The sequence below is a fragment of the Larus michahellis genome, chromosome 12, assembly GCF_964199755.1.
Source record: "Larus michahellis chromosome 12, bLarMic1.1, whole genome shotgun sequence".
Lineage (NCBI taxonomy): Eukaryota > Metazoa > Chordata > Aves > Charadriiformes > Laridae > Larus > Larus michahellis.
Window position 1 is genome coordinate 13453770 of NC_133907.1, and position 10659 is coordinate 13464428.

The window sequence follows — 10659 nt, forward strand, 5'->3', positions numbered from 1 at the left end:
GGTAGATATTCCCGTGCACTATGTACATAGGATAAGGATTCTATATGTCCATAACTATAAATATTTGACCTGTTTTGTAGCTTGCTTTTTGGTTTCGACGTCAGAGTCAGTGGTGATGGAGACCAGTGGTCCCCAGCCATAGGAATGTGCTGGGGAAAAGGTTACGGTACCTTAAAATGCTCTGCTTGTTATTGACAGCGTACCCCAACTGCAGGAGGAAACCAGAGGCCCCCGCTCAGACTGGGGTGGGTGCTGCAGGCTGGGCAGGGAAAATGGTGCCCGTGGGGATGGGCGGCTCTGTATGGGGCATCTCAAAACGCCTACGCTAAATCTCATCTCTGCTGTTAAAGTAAGGGGAAGGGGGAGACAGGGAGGGGAATGAGCCCCACGCCTTTTTGTGCAGACCGTTTCTTTTCTGGAGTAATTACCGTATTGCTTCCCACCAAATATCACGGCATTCGGCATAAACGTACGTGTTACGCTGTGACGTGCAACTCTCAGGTCTCCAGGTCTGGTCTCCACTGTGAATGCTGTGACACCAGCAGCCAATGTACGCATTTTAATTAGAATCAGTTGCACATGCTTCCTTCTACATCTCCTTAGACGTAAGAAACACAGAATAACAGTTGTGTCTATGCAGAGTATGCAAGGAAAGAAACTACAAATGTACGTGATGGAGCTTCCCTTATCAGGAGAGCAGCAGTGGCAGATGAGTCCTTCTGGGACCTGCCAGATCGGGGAACGGCAGAAATGATGACGTACGCTGAATGGAGGAGATAAGGCAAGGAATAATTCCCCTTTGCCTCCTGCTGCTTCGGGCCTCCTATCTACACCATCGCAGCCCCTCCATCTGTGTACGCCGAGCATTTGGCGGTCCCTCACAACAATACCGGTGTGTCGTATCAGCAGCACAACAAAATGTTCTGGGCTCGTCACTCGGAATCGGCTCAGCTCAACTGTTTTGAACGACATGGGTTGGCTCTGGCTGCTCCTCTGTTATGGGCCCCCAAAGAGCCACGCAATTCCTTGAGCAAAGGGACAACTGGAGTAAGGATGGATGGATGGTAATGAGTAGCTGTGCCTCCAGTATCTGCCCGGTAACCTACAGAGAAGCGCCCTGGAGAGAATCTAAGGGCATCAGACAAATGAACTGCATCGTACCCTACCGTAACTCCATGGGGAAAAAAGCTGAGCCGCTGTACGCAAAGTATTCTCATATATACCGCAGTTACGTCTACCTACAGGGCATACCCCTATGTTTCACCACCTCCACGTTTTAAAAGACACAATTCATTTTACTACGTCTCAGGCAATAAACTTGCTTCTTTCATAAGGCAGTGCTCTGCCGGAGGGTGCGTGCCCATTCGGAAACGCCTCTTTACAGCCTCAGGCATCGTTTTTGGCTGATGCAAATCACACCTGGAGACACGGCACAGCCATTCCACCCGTCTCACCGCGGGCACAGCGAAACGCTCCGGTCGGGCAGCTGGATGCAAACCACAACTCGCGGCATGTCTGTTCAAGCATGGGAAATGTGCAGTGGGTTGGAGATTCAAAGCTGATGAGACCCGTGTGAGGCGATAAACGTTCAAACAGCAAAGCGCATTTCAGCTTTGAATTTTTTTCAGTATTTTTTCAGTATCACTCTAGAGAACACCTCAGAGCTGTTCTCCGGTTTCTGATAGCAGAGTGCTGGGGAGCAGACGGGGGAAGCACAGCGATGATGCAGGTAAGTATATTAATGCTATTGATGACACAAGCAGAAATCCCTTGGACGTGGTGATGGATAGGGGGGTTGGGACCATCTGAAGGTACCTTTGTGGGATGCTGCTGCTCTCTGCACACTTTCCTGCTGCTGAACCACTGATTATGCAGCCACATGGTTTGCGAGGAGTCCAGAAAAACAGCTGTTTGCAAGTAACTTGGACATACAGGTCACCCTCATTAAGTTTCAGGGTAAACACCATACAGGGATGAAGGCAGCAGTTCACGATGCTCAAAGAATAGCGAAGGAGATTACTTTTAGGCTTTGCAACGATTTCAGAAAGGTGAAAATGAATCTCTGCCTTGACCCAGCCATATGCTGTAAACTGACACCTTTAACAATGTGCTTTTACTTCTGGTGTTGTTGCAGCTGAGACCCCTCCGCAGCTCCCCGTGTGCGATGTTTGTGCTCGGGTCCATGTGGGAGAGCAGTTGTCACCTCGGCGAAATGAGATGGCTGGCAGGGGAGCCAGCCTTGCGCTTTTACAGGCGTTGTAAATTTGGTGATGGCCCCGAGCAGAAACAAGAGGAGGATCCCTGCCTTGTTTCCAGTGACAGATTTCACCTTGTGGCTGGTAAACCCTCCCTCCCTCCATCCCTCCCTCCCTCCATCCCTCCATCCTTCCCTCCATCCCTCCATCCTTCCTCAGCTCGTTCCACGGGAACCCCTGCACGCTCCTCACGCCGGGCTGCAGAGGTTGACCAGGAAGGTTGACCAACAAGTCTGTCTTGGGACACCGGTGAGTGGAAGAGGCTGAACCTGCTGTTGAGGACAAGGCACACAAGTAGAAAAAGCCTTTCTGCGGTTATTGATGTGAGCGTGGGGTCTGGTTGCATGTGGGGAACACCCTGCAGAGAGCTCTCTGGGGTGGCTTGAAGGCACCTGCAGGTGCTTTTGAACCATCAGGTCTCCAGCGGTGATGGTTGAAGCCAACAGGGTTTGTTGTGCAACAGGAATAGGCTGGGGCTGGCTGCCCAGCTGGCTGCTGAGGTTTGGGTGATGGGTGGTAACTTTGCTCTCGTAACCCACTTACTGCCATCGTCTGTCCATAGCGTGACTTCTTCGGTCTGACCTGACACCCCTCACTCCTCCTTTGTAACGTTGCCGTTGCCTCAGCATGCACTCGTGCGCTTAAATGCTGCTACTTAAGCAGGTTTGCTTCGAGTTCAGGCCATAAAAGCTGCGTTTAGGGCTCAACTCTTAGGCTGACGCTGACATCCCGAACTATTAGGTTAACAAAATGCTTGTCAAGTTTTTGCGTGTGGTGGCAAAAAAGGCATTGGTATTAACTGAAAATCAAAGGAAAAGGTCCCAGAGTAACAGGGAACCAGAAAAAAAAAAAAAAAAGAAAAAAAAAAGAGATACAGATTTTGATCATAAAATAAAACTTTAATTCTTATAAACCCTTGAATGAGACGCAGGAAGGGCAAATATTTGTTCTGCTGCTGACCTTCTCAGGCAAATAGCGCTCCAGACCCTGAGGGGACCTGAGAAATCACTGCAAGCCGGAGAGGGCTGTGGAGCAGCAGCTGATTGCTCAGCGCAGGCATGATGAATTCCCCAAATTCCAGCGCAGTGAGAAGGCCTTATCTGGATGAACGTGCCCAAATAACCCCCTTGGATTTTGAGTGAGGTCTGGCCAAAGAAGCCATCGTTCCCCGCCTGGCTTTGGCTGCGGGAGGAGAGGTGCTGGCGCGGGTTGGAGACACCATCAGGAAGAGTTTTGGGCATCCCTGTGATGCCGGAGTGTCCCCAGTCCCCTGCCCCAGGGGACTTCCTTATCAAATTGCTTTAAATCTGGAACGCGGTTGCTGATCAAGTGCTTAAACAGTGACTTAGCAGATAGGGAAGAGCAGCTTAGGTGAAAACCATCAGGCAAATGCGTAACTCTTGAAGAGTAAAATCTTTTGCACAATTAACAAGACAATTGCTCTTATTCAGGTTTACTAGAAACTTTTTAAAGCTTAGGATGGAAGCATCCCCCTGGGTTAGCAGTTTTCCTTCCAGCAGCAAAATGGTTTTATTTTTGCTGTTACTCATTGCTGCTGAAGAGAGAGGAATTCATTTCCAGTGTGAGCCCAGAGTTGAAATTCAAACATATTTTCAGCATATGTGTAATTTTCTGCGTGTGAGGGGTCCTGCTGGCTCAGGTTACGGGATAGTTTTTGGTATTTTCAGCTGAAAAATGATCTTCTTAACAAACTTCAGTGGAATCCTCGGTTGCATCGCGCTAAGCAGCTGATCTTGGGGATGTCTGTGGGCACGGCACTGCTCTCACAGTGGGGAAAGGCGCTCACCTCAGCTGGGCACGGTGCAGAATCCGCCACTTATTTCACCTACGGCTCCAAAAGGTGATATTTTTTGCTCTGACCTGTAGTGCACGGCTGGGGGGTGACACCAGCCACCAAAGCGGCGGTGGCTCTGATCTCTGCCCAACCCGGAGCTTAAGGAGAGGTTTAAGATGAAAAGGAGAAAGACTGCCCAGGAGAGGAGCTGGAAATACCAATACCTGGCTGATGGGCTAACAGGGTGTGCGTTACTCACGGCTCCCAGTCTCTTCGTTACGTCCCTTCTTGTCCTGAGAGCACCCCTTCGTCGAGCCAGCGTCTTTATTGCGGGCAGCTCATCGTCTCCGTAATGATGCTATTTGTGACTAATCTTCCAGGATTAAAAATGAACTGTGGCTGCTGCGGCTTCCACCTTTGCCGCATAGCAACGAGAGCAGAAAGTCAATTAATTACCTTCTCGCTGGAATCCAGGGGCCCTTTCGTCCTCAGCTCAGCCGAGTGTGTAATGGGAAAGGGAGCGAGGCAGGCTGCAGCCGGCCAGCTGGGAATTGCATGACAAAGTGAAAGATGAGCTCTGGAAAAAGAGGAGAGGAAGGGCGCTGGGGGAAATCCTCTTCCTACAGGTTCATTTTAAAAAAAGTAAGATGCCGCTGATTACACCATTAATGACTTATGTCCCTGCTTTCAGCCCTAGCGATGGTTCTGCGGACACCCTTGTCTCCTCGTGGGGCAACACCTGAACTCCTGGGGACATGGACGTATCTGCTCTGAACTCCTCCCCGCTTCACAACTGTGCTTTCAAGAAGTTTTTTTCAGTAATGGTCACTTTCTGGCTGCTGTAGCCTCTCACGTTGCCCCAGGGAGATGCCACGTCACAGCTGTTTGGTTGCCCTGAGAGCCAGTTTCAAAGGTTTTACTGCTCTTTCAGGTGGCTTTCTGTGGTGAAGGTTAATGGGAAAATCATTTTAAAGATTGCATTTTCTCAGAACGATTTGACTGATGGGTACAAACACAACTGAGAAACCATGGGTGATGATCTGAACAGATATTAGGTTTGACTCAGAGCAAGAGGAGGTGCTACTTCAAGCGTTTCATCTGTGATATGGGGACTTATAAGGTAACCCTCAGTCCTCCCAGGCTGGGACTCAGTGAGCAGAGCCCTGTTCTGAATGAAACTGGAAAAATGAAAGAAGATCAGGAATATTTTAATGTCCATGTATCCGATATGTCAGCTTCAGACCCCTCAGTAATTACCTGTTAATGAGAACAAGTCAACATTGCCTTTGGCCCCTCTAGTTTAGCAGTATCACTCAGGTCACCTCACGTGTGTTAGGAGTGGGGACATCATGGATGATACCTCCTGGGGCAGAGCAGACGTGACAGTGGGAGGGGGAGGATGAACTGGGATGGGCACAAGCCTCCAGCACGGCTAGTGGTTGAGCCAGGCGGAACTGTTGGGCGAGGAGGGGATCCCTGCGGAGGGCTCTGTTTGGGATGGCAGCCAGCCAGAGGTTAGAGGGAATATCAGAGGGAAATCGGTACAAGCTGGCCGAGTCTGGGATCCCAGGTGGCCCCTTCCCCACTGGGGGTTCGTAACACGTAAAGCAGTTTTTGGTAAAACGAAGCCTCCAGCTTTATCAGCCCCAGACCTGACATGGTGAGAAGGTTGCCAGCTCCTCCTGAAGATGTTGAGTGAGTGCCGTGCTCAGCTCTAAGTCTAACAACACCTGCAAGTCTTGAGGAACAAGTTCTGAAGGTCTTCTACCCCATGCAATCGCCAAAATAAGTTTAATTAGCTATCACCAAAATAAGTTTAATCAATAAGTTAATCATAAGATTAGGTGGTTCGGTATTGGAAGAGAGTTCCTGCATCACGGTCCTGCACTCAGGCCAGGACAAGACCTCACAGCCCTCATCTTTCCCAGGCTTGCAGTCATCTTTCACTCTGTTTTCTGACGTGCTCCGTGGAGACGTAGTAACTTTAAGTCTCATCATTAATTTATCTCAGCCACAGTTTACATGTGTGCAGGGGGAGGTAATCACAGAGCTCCCTTCCCTGCTGTTCTTTTCCTGAGGTTTTCCACTCTCCAAATTTTCTTTTTTCATAAATCAAATTAACTAAATTGCTTAAGAAGTACTTTTCTATTAAAATAAGATAGTGTTATGATGCCAAAAGGTTTACTATGAGAATTGTCTGTTTAATAGTAATACTTTGAGTTTACAAGCAGCTATCTTCTCTTCAAAGTTTAAAGGCTTTGACTATGCTTAAGACTCCCTTGTGAAAGTAGTATTTTTACATTTACAGAGGTATAAACTGAGGTACAAATAGGTGAAAATTTATAAAGGTGGCTAAAAGATTGGTTACTGTATTTGCTGAAGACCCTTGGATCCCTGTGCAGAGCAGGAGTGGTAACTGGAGTCTTGATGGGCATTCATTGACGGGACGATAACGTTTTGGATCAAATCAAATGCAACTTTAATTCTGGTGTTTATACGGCATGGTTTCAGCCCAGCGCAACACCTCACCAGACCTGCTTCTGGGGTGGGTTGACGTGGTTAGACCACAGCGGCACACACTGGTAAGTCAAAGCTCTGGTTTTTGGACTTATGACTTTGAGCCTTTAGTACTTTGGGATCTCTGCCTTTCATTCTGTTTTGTGATGGAGACATCACTTGAGATGCTAGAGAGATGGAGCAGTCCATAAATTCCTACCCCTGCTTCCCTTTGGGGTTTCCAGCAGAACTGGAGACTCAAAGGGGCTGGGAAACTGTTTTCTCCTCCAGGAACTGTGCCAAGGAAACCACACAAGCCAGTCTGGTCACCCGAGCATTAGCAGCGTTTGAATAAATTCAGGGTGATGGGCCTTACGGTCCTCTAAAATACGCTCTGAGAGGGAATCTCAGTCCCGTTTAGCCTTAAAGCTCCATGGTCATTGAGAACCCAAGAGCCTGCTGCTCTTCACAGGGCAGTTATCAACAGGAATTGTCTGGACAGCCATAACTGATCCTGAATTGCTGTCTGCAGCCGTGCGGACACCTGCAGGGTCGTGGTCCCGAGTGGCTTTGGAAAGCTCCTGAGCCACGAAGGCAGTGAGCCCGGCTGGTGCACTCATGGACTCTTTCATGGGACACACGATGCCCTTCACGAAGCAGCGTGTCCCCCTGTTTCTATCGGGAGCTTCCCCAGGGAGAGTGCGGTGGGGGGGAACAGCAAATCAGTGCAGCAAGATTCCCCAGCGTTTGAGCCTGCAGCGTGGGGTAACATGGAAGAGCAGCAGCACGGGAGGGTAAAATCCTCTCCAAAACCTGTGGAGTGTCCCGAACGGATGGGCCGCGCTGGGCTGGGCTCCTGGTCTGCTCAGTGGAGGGGTGACAGTGGCCTCAGTGGCACCACGAGCATCTCTGAGCCTCGGGCAGCCACCCTGTGCTCGCCAGCAGGGATGGAGAGAGCAAGCAGAAATGCTGCTGAGGTGCGCAGAAGGTAGCCCAGGCTACTGTGTGACCACTGCTCTGGCGGGCTGTTTGCCGCGATGGGGTTTTAAAGCTAAAATAGGGTCAATGCAATAGAAAGAAAATGCAAGAAACAAACAAACAAACAAAAAATAGTTTTTTAAAAACTTTTTTTCAGGCTGTGGAAAAGGAGGGCATATAAAAAAGGAATCAGAGCCAATGGCTGAAGTGGGTGCTTCTGTGACAAAGGCACAGGCTTGGGATTCAGACGTTATTAGTGTGATGTCTGGCATCAGGGGAAAAAAAATACTCTGTCTGTACTAGTAATTTAGGCCAAAATGTATATACATAATGAAGTGCTTAACTGCAGTTTTCTGCAGGGGGGAATGTGGGAGTTCGATGCGTGTGTACCCGCTGTACCTGTCTCTTCATGCCTCCATTTATCGCGTCTGAAAGGCAGAATAATAGTGCTTCCCTCCCACACGGCAGTGCCGGCAGCACGATGCAGCGTCCCCGTGAAACGCCCGGGCAGCGCTGGGGTGGGGGCCGAAAAAACACCTCTGGGCAGAGCCAGCACAGGACGGGGCCAGAGAGCCGGGAATCAGCATCCCCCGGGTGCGAGTTCTTGGGTTTTTAGCTTTCTTGATGGCAATAGGAGAGGTTTTGCATGTGCAAGGAGGTACGTGTCACGATGGGTATATATATGCCTGTGTATGCACATTTATATATATATCTGATATTTTTGAATGGGGGGAGGGTGCCAAGCACTACTATTTGTAAGTATTTTTTTAAATCCTGTTTGCCTTCTCTTAATTCAAAGGTTTAAGGCAGATTCATGGAAGGGCACAAAAGTTGACCTTGTAACATACATTAACCCGGGTACCTTTGGGCTCCTGGCAGCCGACCCCTGGGGAGGACCGTCCTGCCTGCACCTCGCACGCTCCTGGGACCATTTTGGCCTCTCCCCGCTGCGGGGCATCTCACCTGGAAGCCTGGCAGCGAACCTCCCGCGGGGTTTTCAGCAGTGGTAAGAGGTGAAATGTCTATTTTGGTGAACTATTTGCTGCGGGTCAATGTGAGCCGCACGGTGTGCGTGCTGCTGAGTCACCGAAAAAAATACATCCTCTGCTACAGCTGTGATTCACAGCTCGTGGTCTGTTCCCTGCTTCTTGTCTCCTGGCAAGGGATAATTTCAATCACATCCCAATAGCTGGGGTTTTTTTCTGTACGTTACACTAGATGAAAGAAGAGGAGCCTCTCTGCAATGGTCCGGTCTTCCCTGTATGTGGGGCTGATGCTGAGCCCCCTGGTGCGGGCTGGATTCCGTCGGTGCCCTTTGGAGCGGCTCCCGCAGCGTGGCTCACTGCTCGCCTGCTCGTAAGGACGATGAATATTCCCCCGTCCCAGTTTTCCTACTCGCAAGTGCTGGCAGGAAAGATTTCCAGGCCAGGGTATTTGATAAACTGTATAGAAATGCTACATTTACACCGTACTGAACCCGTGCTGTGCCCGGGTCGGGAGGCAGCGCGGAGGAGCCGGCTGTGGCGTGGGATGACGGGCTGCTCCGCCGTGCTGAGGATTAGACGCTGGCCGGAGGCAGGATGCAATGGCAAACTGAGACACCGTGATTAGCTGGTCTCTTTGAGCCGTGTGAGAAAGAAGCAGGTTCTCTATTGTTTGCGTTAGACGTGGGTAAACCCTATTTCCTTGCCTTTACCCCCAGTTACACCAGTAGCCCCGGGGAGGAAGCCCCTTTGGGACTCTCCCCCTCCCTGGGCTGTTTTCCCAGCGCTGTGCATCGCAGTGCTCACACTGGTACGTGTGGGATGAAAGAGAACGATGCGTGTGCAGCCTTTCTGGAAAAAAAAAAAAAAAAAAAAGGTTTTCTTTTTTTTTTTTTCCCCCCTTTGCTTTATTGTTATTTTGTTTAAGAGCAGGACTGTGCCCGCCCTGCTGAGCAAAGGCAGCGCCCCGTCCTCGCCCGCGAGCACCCGTGTCTCAGTTGCCGGCCGTGGGCATGCAGAGGACTCCCAAACACCAGCACGAGGTGAGGTTTTCCGTCCCGTCCTCCCCAGCAGCGGACGCAGCGGCGCTGGGAGCGTTGCAGTGGGCTGAGCCATCTATTCCCTTCGGCTCTAGCAATGACGTACCTCGCTTCGCCCTTTGGTTTTCCTTACAACACCGCAACAGCCTCGCGTGGCATTTTTCTCGGCTCAGATTTTGACTGTATCCTTTACGTGGCTTTTATTTTTGGCCCCTGGCAAAAAAAAAAAAACCAAACAAACCCAACAAACTAATTGATGATATCAGCAGGCAGAGGCTGCGCATCCCAATCCTGCCTCTGGGAATAGCATCCTTCCTGCCAGGCTCCGCAGAGCGATGCAGGGGCTGGGTTCAGAGACCCGACTGCAATTTTGCCGGTACCACCAGAGCCTGGCTTAGGTGTAAATCACTCCCAAATACTGAGCGAGGTCCTGGTAAAGGAAGATACACAAGCCTGAGCCTGCTGCCTTGTTATCCATGGCTGAATTGCCAGGAATATTGCAAAGCCGGGGCCAGGTTTTCTCAATGGGCCGGTCGTGGCTTTTGCACGGGGCTGGGAGATGTTTGCAAGAGGTGTCAGCAACGCTCTGTGTCATCGACTCGCCTTCGTCAGAAAAGGGACACAAAACGGGGAAGGAAAAGGGGCAGATGGGGATGGAGCCGGCTGAGATTGAGCCCTTCTGACAAGAAACACCCCAAAGGCGAGCTGGCTGCTGGCGCCGTCCCTCTGCTCCGAGAGGCCCTTCCTGCTCTGATTAAAAGGCCTGCTCTGATTAAAAAAATTAAGAAAAAATCATTAAAAAAAAAAAAAAAAGTAGAAAAAACATAAGAAAAAAAAAAACCTACATATGATATAAAAACTCTCCGGTACTGGGGCATCACCTGACCGCAGGCTGCTTAAGGAGAAATTTCCTGTAGAGACCAGTCACCACTCATTACAGCAGTGTTTTTTTCCATGCTCTGAAGCATCATTTCCCAGCCAGGATTGGAGCAGGGGTGGGAGCAGGAGGCGGTGGGCGGGATGCAGCAGCGGTGGCTGGGTGCGGAGGCGGCTGTGCGAGGAGCCGAGCTCACGGCGGGGAGCCGGGCCGGGGTCAGCAGAGCAAGCAAGGG